The sequence below is a fragment of the Peromyscus californicus genome, unplaced genomic scaffold (genome assembly GCF_007827085.1).
Source record: "Peromyscus californicus insignis strain IS unplaced genomic scaffold, ASM782708v3 Scaffold_4__1_contigs__length_199733344, whole genome shotgun sequence".
NCBI classification, from domain to species: Eukaryota; Metazoa; Chordata; class Mammalia; order Rodentia; family Cricetidae; genus Peromyscus; species Peromyscus californicus.
In genome coordinates this window covers 42,374,795-42,392,542 of record NW_026294562.1, presented here as the reverse complement: position 1 = coordinate 42,392,542, position 17,748 = coordinate 42,374,795, and the positions used below count along the sequence as shown (strand labels likewise).

The 17,748-nt window shown below is 36.0% G+C and overlaps 1 pseudogene; it reads left to right on the top strand.

Moving 5' to 3' along the window:
• The window catches only part of LOC128094705 (60S ribosomal protein L28-like), a 42,529-nt pseudogene extending 26,591 nt beyond the window's left edge, over positions 1-15,938 (top strand).
• The last annotated feature ends 1,810 nt before the right edge of the window (positions 15,939-17,748 follow it).

Genomic DNA, 17,748 nt, shown 5'->3' with positions numbered 1-17,748 from the left:
TTAAAATCTTTTAAAATCACTGAGTGTTAATGATTAGTAATATAATTTTGTATTGAAGGCATTTCATTTTACATTCGTTTCCTAAAAATAAATAAAGACATATCAATTAGGTAATTTGGATATATAATTAATACCTAATAGACTCTCCCTTGTCCTGAGATAAAGGATTATTAGACTAGTAGCCAAAGGCCTGTCTCTGTGCTTGCATTAGCCTTTTAGACAACTCCACAGTTGCTTTGAGACCAGTGTGCAAGATAGCTGATGGTTGTCCTGGTTGCTGAGGCATCTGGGCCTGTTTGGAACAGTTCATGCCAGATTTTCTGTTACAAGTTCCAGTGAACCCTTTGTATCTTAGTCTGATGGTGACTATATTCCCTTATGGAGATATGACTGGGGCTGATGCTATGGGGCCAAATATTGTTTCCAAATATAAGCCTTAATGGCACTAAGAAGCAAGACTACAATTGGCCCAAACATTCTTCCTGGTCTATATATGCAGTATAGTCATCCATTCAAGTTATTGAGGCAAATGACAGGGCACTGGCAATAACCTATAATGTCTTAGGAGCCTCTTGGCTTGCACACTGACTCTTGACTGAGAGCCCAGAGGGAAATTTTCCTTGCCTGCTACTAAGATATTTATTAGTTAGCCTATAGCTACTGAGGGGAGCATTATCACCTACCCTGTATGGCATAATTCTACTATACATGTGCATGTGTGTATAATACATACATACATACATATATATATATATATATATATATATATATATATAATACACGCACATACACACTTATATATGCATTTTAAGAAAACTTATGAAATAATGTTTCATTATAGATTTTTCAGACACCCTTAATGTTATTTGCCTCTATTTCCTCCCTTTTCTCCTCCTGTCTTTAGTATTACCCTCCTTTCTCCTCCTGTCTTTAGTCCTCCCATCTTTCTTCTTTATTGCACCTTTGTCCTACTATCCTCTTTGCTACAGCTGTTTCTGTACCCCTCTGCCCATTATCCCTTTCTGCTTTCCTGGCTTCTTCTGTTCTGTTATGTCTCAAATCTAAAATAGGGAAGCTAGTATCCACAAACAGTACAAGCCATGTGTTTTTTTTTTTTTTCTCTCTGGGACTAGGTTATTGCAACACAAAAGAAATAAGCTTAGATTCCATCAGCTGATAAATCAATAATGAAAGTATGGTGCATGGATGCAATTAAGTTCTATTCACCAATAAAGAAAATGAAATTATGAAATCTGCAGTTAGTGGACAAATCTAGAAAATATTATACTTGTATAACACAAATCTCAAAAGGTCTTATTAATAGAAAAACCCAGTGGCAGATATTGGGGTAAATGCTGAAAGATCAGAGAAACAGAACAAGCCACAGCCAACCTCACCTTGCCAAATTCTTAGCCAATCCTGTTTCCACGAATCCTCAGATTGAAAACCTCTGAGTCCTCATCCCTGAGGGCTTCAGTAGAACTGCAGCTAAAAGCCTTTACTTCCTGCTCCTCATGCCTTATATACCTTTATGCTTCCTGACATCACCTCCTGGGATTAAAGGTGTGTGTCCTTCCCAAGCAAAAACATGAGATCCTCAAGTGCAGGGATTAAAGGTGTGTGCCACCACTGACTGGCCTCTATGTTTAATCTAGTGGCTGTTCTGTTCTCTGATCCTCAAGCAAGTTTATTAGGGTATATAATATATTGAAGTACACACAATATATCACCACATACTTGGTACTTTAAAAAAGCTGTAGAGACGGCTCAGGAATTAAGAGCATGTACTGCTCTTGCAGAGGACCCAAATTTAATTCCATGTTGGGCAGCTTATGATCTCTTGTAACTCCAGATAGAAGACTTACAACTCTCTCTTCTGGTCTCTAAGGACACTTTCATAAATATGATATTCATACACACACATGAATAAAATCTTAATTTTTGTTTCTGCTAAACAAGGGCTTCTAATCACACTACTCACTTCATCCTCTGCATTGGAGGCAAGTCACATAATACAAAAGGGAATGTGCCATATCCCACTCAGCTTCAGCTTATTTTTATCCTGCATAGTGTTAGACAATGAATAAATACTGCTTCCTCCTTCAGTCCAATGTTCCCATTTCCTGATGCCCTTTAATAAACATCAAAAGCACTATTATCCTGTGACAGACTATGAGAGACAGATGTCTAAGTATGAATCCTAAGACCTTTAAATATGTTACTTAATATGACTAGAGGGACATTGTTTAAGTGTGAGTGAGTCACAGAATTTATTTATGGATATAACCTTGGATAAGGTGGGTAGATCAGTGAAATCAAAGGGTTCATAAAAGATGGGAGAAGGGTCTGAGATACATTTAAAGATGCAGTATTGCTTCCTTTAAAAATGGATGATGGAGCTGTGAGTCCAAGAACCAAATGGTCCCTAAAAGCTTGACAGGCCAAGGACACAGATTCTCTCCCACATGTTCTGATATAACCTTGATTTTTAATCAGTATATAGTAGTGCATAGTATATACTCAGTAAATATTTTAATTAATAATATAACTTTCACAGTAGATTAAAACTTTTTTACAGGAATGTTTACATTTCATCCTTAAGGCAAAATTAACTTGCATGTTTTCCTTTCATATTTCTTACCTGTAGACCTTTAAGTAAGTATATTTGTGTAACATTCAACAACTAATTTTGTGGAAATTTATTATAGTACCAATAAGAAAGCTAACAAATACATGGATGTTGTGAGAGGCAGGCATTATTTTGCTCAATGGTTTTCTAGCTACCTTAGAGTAAACTTGAAAGCCTTGTTATATTCGCTTTCACGTCTTGTGTGAACATTATTCCTCTTGCATGTTTTATTCCTTCACAACTCTCCTGTGCTATGACTTTTTCCTGCATGCTTAACATGATCATCCTGTCACCACCTTGGAGTAAAGGTAACTTTTGTTAGGTTGCCAGGGCAATGAAATAAGTAGACAACAAAGTGGTAAATAAGTTTATGGGAATGTTGCTGGGAATGTTGACAACCCCTAACAGAAGGAAAGGGGTAGGAGGATGCAATAACCTCACCAGGGTCTCCAGTCCTTCTGCTTGCCTTCTCCCATCCCAGTGGCAGGTGATCTTGGAAGATCTTGAAGTGTTTATGAAATGGAAGATTAGCTGAAAGTGAGACTCCAGGAAGGAAATGTGGTCATTCATGAGCCCATGGGACTTTGTTGTGATCCAGATGTTTGAGGCCATCCATCCATGCTTCTATAAATAACCTTAATGGCATATTCCTCTAAATAATTCCAGTGAGATCTCCTTTGTCACCGAGCTCCACTAGGATGCATTCCCTCCTTTGGCCTGCCATTCACTCACTGTCTGTGGCGAATAGACCTTGGTTCGTGTTTGCCCAGGAAGTATAATGTAAGAAATCTTTTATGCAGTCCACTTTTTCTTTTTATGTTCGATGACACGTTAGAGCATATGTCAGACATGTTCTAATTCTGTATACACCTCTTTCTAAATTGATATTGCTGCCATAGCCTACATAGTTCTTATCTACAACTATTTGTAGTTTTAGCATGTTTTTTAAAAGTGTTCTCTCAAAACACTTCTTAAAATTATAGTAAGTCTCCTTCCTTAATGCCCATAAAGTTTCTCTCTGCTTTCCTTTACTCAATAGCACATATTATATTCTAGCACTACATTAACATTTGATTTTTAATATTATCAGTCAGTTTCTGGAAAGTTTAAAAAGAAGGTTCGAGTCTATTTTATTTAATGATGTGTTCTCATGTTTGCTACATAGTGTAGCTACTCAGTAAGTATTTTAATTAATAAAATCACTGACACAGTAGATAAAAGTTTTTACAGAAATGATTATATTTACATTTTATTCTTTAAGACAAATTGACTCATATATCTCAATGGAGATATTAGAAACAACATAATCTTATTAGCATAAACCAGCTTATCTGTAATAACAGAAATTGATGTTTTATATTTTTAAAAGCCCTGTCTTACATTAAATCTTTGATCCCCATAGTAGGCCTGTAAGGTAGATATTATTTTCATCCTCATTTTATTGATTAGGGAGTTGAATTTATAATAGAATGAACTTCCCAGCAAGTAAGGAACAGAGTGTTATCATAAATCAGGTTTGATTTTCTGATGGCCTCTGATTCTTCACCAAATGTTTCCCAGTGTGTAAGATAATTGCATCCATATTATTGTGACTTCACTTAATTCTTGGTAGTCACAAAAATATTGTGACTTTATAGGAAATTCTATGGGGTTGTATAACACTACCTGTATTAGTAAGGTTTTCATAGTGCAATAGAACTGATGAAATAGATACATGTTTGCTGTGGATGATTGATTGATAAATAAAACACTGATTGGCCAGTAACCAGGCAGGAAGTACAGGTGGGACTAGCAGAGAGGAGAATTGAGAGAACAGGAAGGCGGATAGGAAGAGATGCCAGCCTACCATCCAGGGAGCATCATGTAAAGGCAGCAGGTAAAGCCACAGAACATGTGGCGACATATAGATTAACTAAAATGGGCTGAGTGTAAGAGTAAGAGCTAGACAATGGTAGGCTTGAGCTAATGGCTGAGCAGTTTAAATAATATAAGCGTCTGTATGTTTATTTTATAATTGGGCTATGGGACTGCCGGGGTTTGGCGGAACCTGGAGAGAAAAACTCTAGCTACACATGTTAGAAAGAAATCTATTAGATGGGTTTCCATGATATGGGTGGAGTGGTGCAACAATAGATATGACAACAGAGAGGTCCAGAACCTGATAGTTGTTCATTCCACAAGGCTGGATATAGCAATATTCTGAATCTGTTGGCAGAGGTCTGGAGGATGCCTGGAGATCCACTGTTCTCAAGTTCACATTAGAAGCTTGAATAAGATACCATTGAAGGAATAAGCAGCAGCATCAGTGACATAGGTAGATTTGCTAGCAAGAGTGATGGCTAAGAGAGCATCAATGTAAAAAGTCTCCATTCTTCTACATCAATTTACTGGGGCTACTACCAGAATGTACTCCCAACATTTAGTGTAGGTCTTCCCATACCCATTAAGACAATCAAGGCAGTCCTCCATGGACATGCCCATATGACTTCCAAAGTGATTCTGTGTTGTTTCAAGTTGAGAATGAAAGTCAACCATCACACTGTTATTAAAGGCAGAGTGTGTCTTTCAGAAACAGAAGGACTCCAAATTCTTACCTCATAAAATCCTTTCAAACAAACAAATATTACCAAGCACCATTTTATAGAAATTTGATATTATAAAATGCTTGTGAGATTATGGAAATTCTAGAACTCTCAGATGTCAATAGTTGGGTATACAAGTACTTCTGTCATTTTGGAAAACAGTGGACAAATTTCTATGATGTTAAAAATAGCTGGGCAGTGGTGGTGCATGCCTTTGATCCCAGCACTTGGGAGGCAGATCTCTGTGAGTTCAAGGCCAGCCTGGTCTATGGAGTGAGATCCAGGACAGGCACAAAAACTACACAGAGAATTCCTGTCTTGAAAAAGTAAAAAAAAAAAAAATCATTCTTAGCAATATTATGAACAAAGTTTTTATAGTTATTCAATATTTATTGAAGAGATATATGTGACATTTTGTAGAGACAGATGAATCTATCACTACAAAAAGATGTACCTGAAAAGAAAAATATCCCTCAGTTAGTGAAGAGATAAACACATTGTAGAACATTTGCATAAAGGAGTTCTAAGCAGAGAAAAAAATGTTACTGAGATATCTTGTAACATAGATTAATCTCAAAAAATGTGTCCTATAGAAGGTACAAAATTCAAAAGGTGCTACACTTTCCATTTCAAATTCCCCTGAAGTTCCATATACCTGTATGTGTAACACATGATATCACTGGGAAGTGATGGAATTTTCATGAGGTATGTGGAACCATGGGAGAAGTCTTTACATCACTGGGAACATATTTGAGAGAAATATATGTCCCTTGTACTTTCTCTTTTGCTCATATTGAAGTCATGGGGGTTGATTTTATGTCACCATGCTCCTTTCATGATATGCTGTTTTAGGTCTAAAGTAAGAGGGTTAAATCAAGAATGAGACCTCTAAATTTGTGAGGCAAAATAAATGTTTTCTCTTTATAATATCATTATAACAGATATTTGTTATACTATCATAAGGCTGACTAATACAAAACATAGATTATCAAACCTTTTCATACAGATGTCATTTTATAAAAGTTCCTACTATGAGGATTAAAGGTAAATCTAGCAACCACTTTGCTGCTAGACCAGTGCAATTCCTAACTACATGCTAAATATTATCCTTATACCCACAAAGAAGGAGCCTCAAAAAGCAGACTCTCTTTACAGCAAATAGAAATCATCATGGAAAACCACAACTGAAAAAAAAATGCAGAGATCAACAGGTCATGAGGATGAGTCCAGCCTCAGAGGATACATTTACATCATAGATTCTGGATCCATGGCTAACATCAAAGAAGAAAGGGTGGGAAGTTTGTAAGAGCCAGAATACCAGGATATCAGGGTATCTCCTGTGAAACAGTCTCTTAAAATGGCTGCATAAACAAGAATGGAACCATGGCAATTATCACTAGATATGTAAATATTAGAAAGGAAAAATTGCTCAGAGTCCCACCACTAGACAAAAAAAAAACTATAGGCAACTACAAATTTCCAGAATAAGGAGAATTAACCTCTCCCAGGGATGAGCCCTCCTGTTGACTTTCCAAAGCAGAGAGACTAGCCCTGAAGGTATATTGAACACTAGCAATAAAACCTGACTCAGTAGGTTATATTTATGTATATTTGTGCATATAAATACACACATACACATATAAATGCATGTAACAATAATACTCAAAGCAAGGAGACTATCTACTTAAGAGGGGGATGTGGAAGAGGTTGGAAAAAGGGCAGCTGGGAGAGCCTAGAGGGACAAAAGGGAGGCCAGGGAAAGTGATGTAATTCTATTTCAATTAAAACCATGCTAAAAATTAAAAATAAAAAAGACATCTTAATTTATTATTATAAATTATATACTAAAAAAATCTCAATCATCAAAAGCTAAATATCATTTCAAGTCTTAAATACTATAAGCAAAAAGTTTGAACTTGTTTCATTAATTGAAAGTATGTCTTCTGAAGCATTTTGGACATATGAAAAATAAAAGAAAAATAACAAATCTGGTACTTTTTAACTACCAAATAGAGGCTTCTATGTTGTTAGACCCTGAGACACATAAAATATGGTTTCTCTACCTATTCACAAAATTCATTCTAGACATATACATCATGATTTTTATATGTTTGGGGGAGATGTTTTAAAGAATAGACAGCCATTATTTTGCTTACTTAACAACAATTTTTGTTATAACTTCCTAACATTCATTAAATTCTGACTTTTTCCCCACTACATATCATTTGATTCAGTCAGTTTCTACTTCAATTTCTGTTGTCACAGTGAAGTCATTGTAATGTCTTCATGGACTGATGCCAACATTTCCCATCTGCTATTTCCACATTTGCTCTATCTCAGCTTTAGACTCTCATTACATGATATCCGGAGTCGATTATTTAAGCCAGCACTCTGATACTTAAAAGCTGGCAATGGCTGCACCTTGCATTAAGAACAAAATCCACACTGTTAACTATACTTTGTAAGGAACTGTATGACCTGGGCACTAGACAGCACCGATCTCAGTTTAGGTCTTTTTTCCCCCTCTCTCTTCCCCAGCTGTGCTGTGCTTTGATAATTTTCAATGTTGTTAAATTCTTTCCTGCTTCGGTTTTCTCTGAACACATGTTTTTCCTCCTGCCTTTAATGCCTGTCCTCTCATCTCCTAATCGGACTAGTTTTTGTCAAACTGCAGACCACACTGCTTATGAAGCTTTCTTTGCCTCTTTCTGTAACTAGTTTCCTTTGGCCATTGACTCTCAGATTACCAACTTCAAAATATACCACACACGAAGATTTTATGTTTATTTATTTTTTAATTATCTTCATGTAGATCTAGAACATAAATGATAGAGGATTGGCACTACATTTGATTGATTTACAAATACTTATAAAGCGTTTGGTACCAGACTCCAAATTCACATAGCTCTATGGAATAATGTGTAAATGTCTTTCCTACAGGACATTTAGATACTTAGGTTCTTTAATGTGGTATATGTGTGCAAATATAATCATATTCCTTTACTTACATGTATAAATAGGTACTTCACAATTATATATGTTCTTGAAGGAGAGCATGAATAAACTGAAATGTGACCATTTGAGAATAAATCAAGAATATTCTACACACTTAATTTCTATATTTATTCACTTGCAAATCATTGCATATACTCATCATAGATTGTTTGTTGTAAAAAGAAACTTCATCACAGACTGTAGGATTATATTCATGGTAACTTTTGATTTAGAGACATAGAAAAATGACCTCTTTTTTATCCTTATAATAGATAATCATTTTTTCAACAGACAACTATGGGTCATAAATTCAAGGTTTATTGATTTTTCTGAAACATTTCATCAAAGTGTCTAAAGTAACACTTGGCCTGTCATTTGGTTTGAAATCATCCCATCAAAATAGTGATTCATGTCTGATGTCTATAAGGCTTGTCCCAGCATCATTGATCATCCCATTAATCTAAGATGGAGGGTCATCTAGCTAAAAGATTTAAGGGTCAGTTGTCTACAATCTATTTCTCGAATTGTTGGGCATTATCAAACAATTATGAGTGTAGTTAGGGCAAGTGTTGGTGTCCTTGATTAAAAAATGGATAGAACCTAAGACTGCTCTTAGAAATCATGATCATACTGAGAACCATTGAATGCACTGGATATAACCCAAATAAAAGGTCAGTTGGTTTTAAAGTATCATTGCCACTGTGACTGAGGTATTAACATATTCATTACCAAACTACAAAACAACATTAAAAGACTTGGAAGACATTAATTACTGTGATACACTTAATAAAATTGGAATGGACACAGATCTAATTTAAAGCCAGATATAACATGGAAACATGTATTTAAGTGCCAAAGAATTACAGCTATCCATTTTTATCACAAGATAATCAATAACCATTGTCACAGGGTCAAAGGAGACCCTTTTATCATTGCTTCCTGGCCACAGGATATCTTCACCATTATATTTCTTTGAATCATCTATTTCTTCCAAAATCCCTACTAGTTCAAGTAATTTTCAAGCTTCTCTATAAAATGCTGTCTCTACAAAGACTTTTCTAATGGAATCAGAAGTTATACCTTTCTTGCTAATGTTCTATTATTTGACAGACAGGTGAAATGGTGACTCCAAAATTAGGTACCTTCCCAATGCTTAACACTTCTAATGTTTGAAACCTCCAAATGAACGAGTTACAAAATTAAATTATACAAATTAAACATGTAATTTTATTATTGTCCAAAAAGAAAAGGGAAGAAAATTGCTATGTGAAATCTATGATAAATCCTTTCATAACTCAAGAGAAGATAAATTCAATGGTAATGCACTGTTTTATTTGTGTCCCAATCTATTCCAAGAATATTTACACTATTTAATGTCATCATATAGACATTTTAATTTTTATACCAGTTCTTTGTTTTAGATTAAAAACGAAACAAAACAACAACAAAACAAGGCTCTGTAGTTAGAGTTTTCCTGCCTGGCCCACAGTCAGGACAAATCTCTCTCACCTGCCAGTCCCACAGCCTTTCAAACCCAACCAAGTAAACACAGAGGCTTATTTTGCTTACAAACTGTATGGCCGTGGCAGGCTTCTTGCTAACTGTTCTTACAGCTTAAATTAACCCATTTCTATTAATCTATACCTTGCCACGTGGCTCGTGGCTTACCGGTATCTTCACATGCTGTTTCTCATCATGGCAGCTGGCAGTGTCTCTCTGACTCAGCCTTCCACTTCCCAGCTTTATTCTCCTCCTTGTCCCGCCTACACTTCCTGCCTAGCCAATGGCCAATCAGTGTTTTAATTATTGACTAATCAGCAACACATTTGACATACAGAACATCCCACAGCACTTCCCCCTTTTTTTTTTTTCAAAAAGGAAGGTTTTAACCTTAACAAAGTAAAATTACATATAATTTGGGAATTTGGGCATAGCTTCCCTTACTACTTCCTGCTGGAGGGGGGCGCTGTATCTTATGGGGAAACAAAGAAAATTTTAGGATTATGGAATAGTCCATGAGGCTGTATCGTCTGAGCCAGTTGCCTTGAAAACATTCTGGATGTTGGATCATCTGGGCCATGGTGTCATCTGGGCCTTTCAGGGGGTCTTGGCTGGTCAAACCTGATGTATCTTAATCTGGAACAAATCCATAGCCTCTGGCTTTCTGTGGGAACAAAAGCAGAGTCTCCTTTCCAAAGCAACATATCCTTATATTCAAATTTTGAAGTCAAGGTACCTTTAAAATATACATTTTGGCATAACTCAACAGCTTTTACAATCAAATGTTTTTCTGCAGTTAAAAGTCCCAAAGACAACACAATGCAGATTCTCTGTGTAATATCCATTTTTACGTGGCTTATTTTTTATACTACCTTTACTGTCTCTTTAAAGACTTTATTTTTTAAAACTATATATTTGTTTCTATAACTCTTTATATCATCTTTTTTGTTTCTTTCAAGCCTACGTATCTTTTATACACATTGTAAACTATTACATCTGAATCTGTCTTATTGTGAATCTATTGCCTTAAACTGCAGCAGCTGTGGCTGCTGGCTCCACCCACCTCAGCTTCCCAACGTGGCATTTTCCACCAGCTCTGGGAGCTATCGTGGGTCTCTATGCTTTTATCCAAGCAGCTTGTAGCCCAGAAACCTCTTTGTTTTGTACCTGCAAAGGCTAAATCCACCACGCAGCTTAATGTGCCACTTGCAGAGGACTCATTCCCGCCATACTGCAGGTCGAGCGCACATGCTAGGAACCCACCAGTAGCTCAAACTGGCAGCTGCCGCTCATTTGAGAGAGACGATTAGGAAGCTGTTTTTAGCTCCGTTTTAGAATCTTTTCTCAGGTTTTAGGTGGAAACTCTTGCCACCACGTTGGGCGCCATTTGTAGTTAGAGTTTTCCTGCCTGGCCCACAGTCAGGACAAATCTCTCTCACCTGCCAGTCCCACAGCCTTTCAAACCCAACCAAGTAAACACAGAGGCTTATTTTGCTTACAAACTGTATGGCCGTGGCAGGCTTCTTGCTAACTGTTCTTACAGCTTAAATTAACCCATTTCTATTAATCTATACCTTGCCACGTGGCTCGTGGCTTACCGGTATCTTCACATGCTGTTTGTCATCGTGGCAGCTTGCAGTGTCTCTCTGACTCAGCCTTCCACTTCCCAGCTTTATTCTCCTCCTTGTCCCGCCTACACTTCCTGCCTAGCCAATGGCCAATCAGTGTTTTAATTATTGACTAATCAGCAACACATTTGACATACAGAACATCCCACAGCAAGGCTCGGTATATGATATACATTTAATAACATATGCCATCTCAGTCAAACCTAGGAAACATGTTACACATTACTCATCTTACAAGAAAAAAACTTATAAATTTCAAGATGTGAATAAATTAATATATAAAGTCTTCTGACAAAATAGGTTTTAAAAATGGAAAAGCAGATAGAAATGAATTCTGTAGATTTAGAGAAACAGCATCTTTCTACTAAAATTACATAACCATGTTTCTACCAAGGTGTCTCAGAAATTAAGAGAGACTCTAAGACATTACAAAGACAAAGTGATAGACAATTAAAAGCCAATTTGTTGAAGTGATTAGTGTTCCACATCATCTCATGATAAAAATCTCCAAGAGGCTAAGGCTGTAGAAAGCATAACACCAGAATAATGAAGGCTATATAAACACACCTGTGACTATCAGTGTGCTAAAGGAGAAAAATTTGAATTATTCCCTCAAAAATTGGGTACAAGGGTGTACACTGAACAAACTCCTATTCAGTATAGTTTGTTAAGCCTTAGCTATGACACTAAGAAAAGAGAAGGAAATAAAAGGATGGAAATAGGGAAAGAAGAAACCAAAAAATCCACATTAGTACATAACATTACTCTACATACAAGAGACCTTAAAGATCAACAACCATATGAATATGAGCTTCATAAACTGGAGTCAATGGATTAAAAATATGTAAATAAGAAAAATTCACAAAAAGAGGCCATGAAATTGGGAAGAAAGGAGATATCCCAGTTACTCCTAGAAAGATTTAAAGAGAAAGTAGGGATGGGTATGGTAAAGATTTATTGAATTCATGTATGAAATTTTCAAGAAAAATATAAATTAATAAAAACTTTTTAAAAGAAATTAAAGAAGATATTAGACAATGGCAAACTTTTCAATCTCATGGGTTTGTAGAATTAATATTCTGAAAATGGTCATACATCCTATAAAAAGCAATCTATTGATTCAATGCATGCCCAATCAAAATCCTAGCACAGTATTTTGTTCAACTAGAAATTAAATATCTAAAGTCATACAGAGTATAAAGAGCCTAGATATTAAAAGCAATTTAAAGCAAAAAGAGTATGCTTGAAGGTATTGCGATTACTGATTTAAAACTACACTGCAAATCCATAGTAACAAAATTAGCATACTACTGTCACAGAAATATAAAGGTAAATCAATGAAATACAGCAGAGAATCCAGATACTAGTCTTGCAACTTCAGCCACTCAATATTGGCAAGGTTGTCAAAAACACACATTGGAAAAAAGAAAACATCCTCAACTATTGTTGCTGGGGAAACCAAATATCTACATGGGGAAGAATGAACATATACCTTATCACTCATTTATTAATTAGCATTGTCTAGAGCAGTGGTTCTCAACCTTCCTAATGCTGAGAAGTTTTAATATAGTTCCTGATGTTGTAGTGACCAACAACCATAAAATTATTCCTTTGCTACTTCATAACTGTAACTTTGCTACTGTTATGAATCATAATGTAAATATCTGATATGCGACCCCTCTGAAAGGGTAGTTTGACCTCAGAAGTAGTCTCAACCCACAGGATGAAACTGCTACTCTAGAGGAACAGAACATAAAGTATAAATATATATATATATACATATATATTACATGTATAATATATATAATATATACTATATATATTACATGAATATAGATTTTGCATTTATTAGAGTGGTTTACAGGCTGTGGTCCAGTTTGTTCAACAATGGCTGTCTACCAATGGAAGGTCTAAGAATCCAGTAGTTTTTCAGTCCACAAGGCTGGATGTCTCAGTTGGTCTTCATTATATACAGGAATCCCAGAGAAATATACTCTAATACCAGTGAAGGAGTGGTTTTACTAGCAAGAGTGAGAGCAAGCAGGCAAAGAGAGAGCAAGCTTCCTTCTTCCATGTACTTTATCATAGGCTACCAGTAGAAGATATGGCCTAGATAAAGGTGGATCTTCCCACCAAAAAAATCTTGGATTGGAGAAGCATCTCAAATATTCAAATTGGACATTGTTCTTCCCACTTCAAATGATTTCATTAAGAAAACAAAATCTCTCACAGGGTGCCCAGCTGTTTGGATTTAATAAATTCCAGATGTAGTCAACTTGTCATCCTTCATCACACGTTCTGTACAAAGTCAACTCCAAAGTGGATAAAACATATCAATATAAAACCTGCCATGTTGAAACTTCGAAAGGAAGATGGGAAATACAAGCTATAGATACAGGTAAGGACTTCTGAATAGGACACTATTCATTTGGGCTCTTTTCCCTGTGTGAGTTACTAACTGGTTTTCCTTTTTTATGATTTTCCATTTGATAGATAATATGATAAAGTTAACAATGATGCCTTTTGAAAATTATAAAATAGATGCTTTGATTTATATTTCATCATCATTGAATTTTACTGTCAATAGCATTAAAATATGACTGGGGAAGTCTTTTTCATTAAAATATTTCATAGTACAAGAAAATTTTGTGAACAATTGTTCAAGTATTTAGTGAGATAGAATAGAATTAAAATATGTTTATGTTAATACAGTTGTCTTTTTCTTTGAGATACAATTGTCTAGGACATATTTACCTTTCAGTTCTCATCCCATAAAGCCATAGCAGGAAAAAGAGATTTTCACAAACTACATGTGACATACTGCTGTTTATTGGTGATATCTTGTTTATGTGTAACTCTTTTATCCAGGTATAATGTACTGCACTTAACTCATAATTTTGTTTGCTTTTCCTGGGTGTGTTGCCATGACATCACTGTTACTTTCTCTATGATTTTTGTCTGCATTTAGTGATCTTTGTGAATTTCTCCTCTACTTCAGTTTTGCTTTATTGTCATTCCATAGTACTCAGGACAATTTTTTTCTTTCAAATGAAAATGAGTTTCCAAATAGTTATTGGAAGAATAATGACCTCTTTCTCTTTCCTAGCTCCCTAAGTAATCTGCTTTGCATAGCCAAAGGGGCTTCATAGTTCTCATTGGGTATGTTGAGAATGTCAGATTATTCTTGATTTTCCAGTTAGCTCCAAGATGATTACATGAATCCTTAAAATGATAAAATCTTTCCCAGATGAAATAAATTTATATGTGATGAAGAAAGAGATATTCCTTTACTGACTGTAAAGTTAGAGACAGAATGTGGTCACTACCCATTGACTGTAGGCATGTTTTAGATGTGAGAAAAAATAAAATGGATTTTCCCCTCCCCTAGTTAGTGTTTCTATTGTTGTGATGAAACACAATGAACAAAAAGCAAACTGGGGAGGAAAGGATTTATTTGGCTTACACTTCCATATCACTGTTCATTGTCAAAGGAAGTTGCAACAGAAACTCAAATGGGGCAGGAATTTGGAAGCAAGAGGAGGAGTCTTGATTACTGGCTTGTTTCTTATGGCTTGCTCAGTCTGCTTTCTAATAGAACCCAGGGCCACCAGCCAAGGGATGGAACCACCCACAATGGGCTCGGCCTTCTCCCATCAATCACTAATTAAAAAAATGTTCCAGACTTGCATACAGCCAGATCTTATGGAGACATTTTCTTCATTAAGGTTCCCTCTTCTCAGATGTCTTTAGCTTGTGTCAATTTGAGATTAAATTATCCAGCACACTCCCCTTGAGTCTCTCTATATAAATACAACATAGATGATACTTCAATACTACTTCGAGATGCTCTGGACCTCTGACTTTTAGCTCTCTCAAATACATTTTTTTTTTGTGGTTTTCCAAATAGTCTGCTTATAAAAATTTGTTACAGTATCAAGAAAGCATTGTCTTTCTGGACATATTCAGCTATGCTGGTATCTATCTATCTATCTATCTATCTATCTATCTATCTATCTATCAATCAATCCTTCCATCTATTTCAATCTATCTCTCTATATATTATCATATAATAGTTATGCAATATGGTTATTGGAAGAAAACTTACAAACACTAATTTACCAAAGCAGCATAATCCATAACAACAAATCCTTATACCTACATATAAGTATAGTCTCTCTTGTCAAGGAAACTACTCCTCTTTCTGTTGCTAGTTGTCATAATGAGAGGAGTCACTGTCATGTCTATGCATCTCTACCTGCTGAACTGTTCCAATTTCCTGATCAAGAGGAATAAGCAAACATAATACACAGAGTCCAATAATCTGAAGGCTTGTTACTCATTTTGCTGTAACTGATTCATCTCAAGACTATGGGAGTGAAAGCTGTGGCCAGTGGTGAAATCATTTTGGTGGTCATGAAATTGGGATCCAGTCACTGAAAACATGCCACTTTTTGTGAGGATAACCATCCACAAGAGTGCTAGGGCCGGGCTGGAGAGATGGCTCAGCGGTTAAGAGCACTGACTGCTCTTCCAGAGATCTTGAGTTCAATTCCCAGCAACCACATGGTGGCTCACAACCATCTGTAATGAGATCTGGTGCCCTCTTCTGACCTGCAGGCAAACATACTGTATGCATAATAAATAAATCTTTTTTTTTTTTTTTAAAAAAAAAAAAGGGCTGGAGAGATGGCTCAGAGGTTAAGAGCACTGGTTGCTCTTCCAGAGGTCCTGAGTTCAATTCCCAGCAACCACATGGTGACTCACAACCATCTGTAATGAGATCTGGTGCCCTCTTCTGGCTTGCAGGCATACATGCAGGCAGAACATTGTATAAATAATAAATAAAAATCTTTAAAAAAAAAAAAAAAGAGTGCCAGGGCCATCCTCAGCAAATCTCATCATGGCGGCCATCATCATAGTCAGTGCATTTGTAAAAGGCCAGAAGCCTGTAGTGGTAAAGAGGAAATGGAATGCCCCACCAGCAGCTCTTGAGCTCTAGGCCCAGAAGCAATACAGAATCCACTGAGTATTTTAACCACCACCACTAAAATAAATAGATGATAGATAGATAGATAGATAGATAGATAGATAGATAGATGGTAGATAGATAGATGATAGATTGATAGATGATAGATGATAGATGATAGATGATAGATAGATAGATAATAGATTATAGATAGATAGGTAGATAGATAATAAATTATAGATAGATAGATAGATAGATAGATAGATAGATAGATAGATAGATAATAGATTATAGATAGATGGTAGATAGATAGGTAGATAGATAGATAGATAGATAGATAGATTATAGATAAAAATGAAAAGAAAGTTCTCTTTGCAACAGATGGAAATTATGACAGAAAACCACAACCAATCAAAATTCAGAGTTCTGGAGTCTAGTCCCAAAGGATACATCTATAGAATATTCCTGTACCTAAGGTCAGGGACTGTTGTGGGAGAGGAGCAGGGGAAGACTGTATGAGACAGGAGATTAGGGACTATGCTGTGAGATTGTCTCATGGTAATAACAGAAGTTACACCTATAAAGTCCCATCAATATGACTGCCCAAATGCGACCTGAACAAGGATGATGCCAGTGGACATGACAAAGTGGACAAAAAAAGGCCATGAGGCCCACCACCCTCACAAAGAACTATAGGCAACTAAGGAAAGCTGGAAGCAGAATTGTTCTTCAGGAAGAAGAATACTAATTTGTTGTCCAGTGCCAATTGAAAACAAATATATCACAATATTATAAATACTGAACAGTGTTGTCCTTTTTTAAAACTGTTGCTGCCTTTTTAGCCACAGCTGTTCGGATCAGCAACTGCAACTCCGCCACTACCAGCAGCTGTTAGGCCGCAAGGGCCACAGCCAGAGGGAATGAACTAAATCTCTGTCCAAAGAACTCAAGAGTCAAAGGTTAAGGTGGAATTCTGCTCTTCAGAGAGGCTAAATAGCAAGTAGCTCACCTCCTCTCCTTGCTCACATCCTCCAAAAAACTCTCCTGCTTCTTCTCACCCCTTCTTAAAAACACTTCTTCACCTGGCTTCTCCCTACCACTTCCTGTCAGCTAGTTGCTTACTCAGCCTCCTGACTGCAGGTGAATTATATTTAATTAAACATATCTTTGCATCATTAAACAAATGTTCCAGAGAATAAACAAAAGTAACACACCTTAAAATAATATTCTACAACAGAACATGCTATATTTAGAAATACATACATATATAGATAGATAGATAGATAGATAGATAGATATAGATATAGATATAGATATAGATATAGGCATACAATAACAATGAAAAAAGAGGGCACAAACTTGATGAAGAGTGAGGAGGGTTTTATGGGAGGAATAAGAGGAAAGAAAGGAAAGGAGAAATATAATTATATTATAATCCCCCAAAAAGAA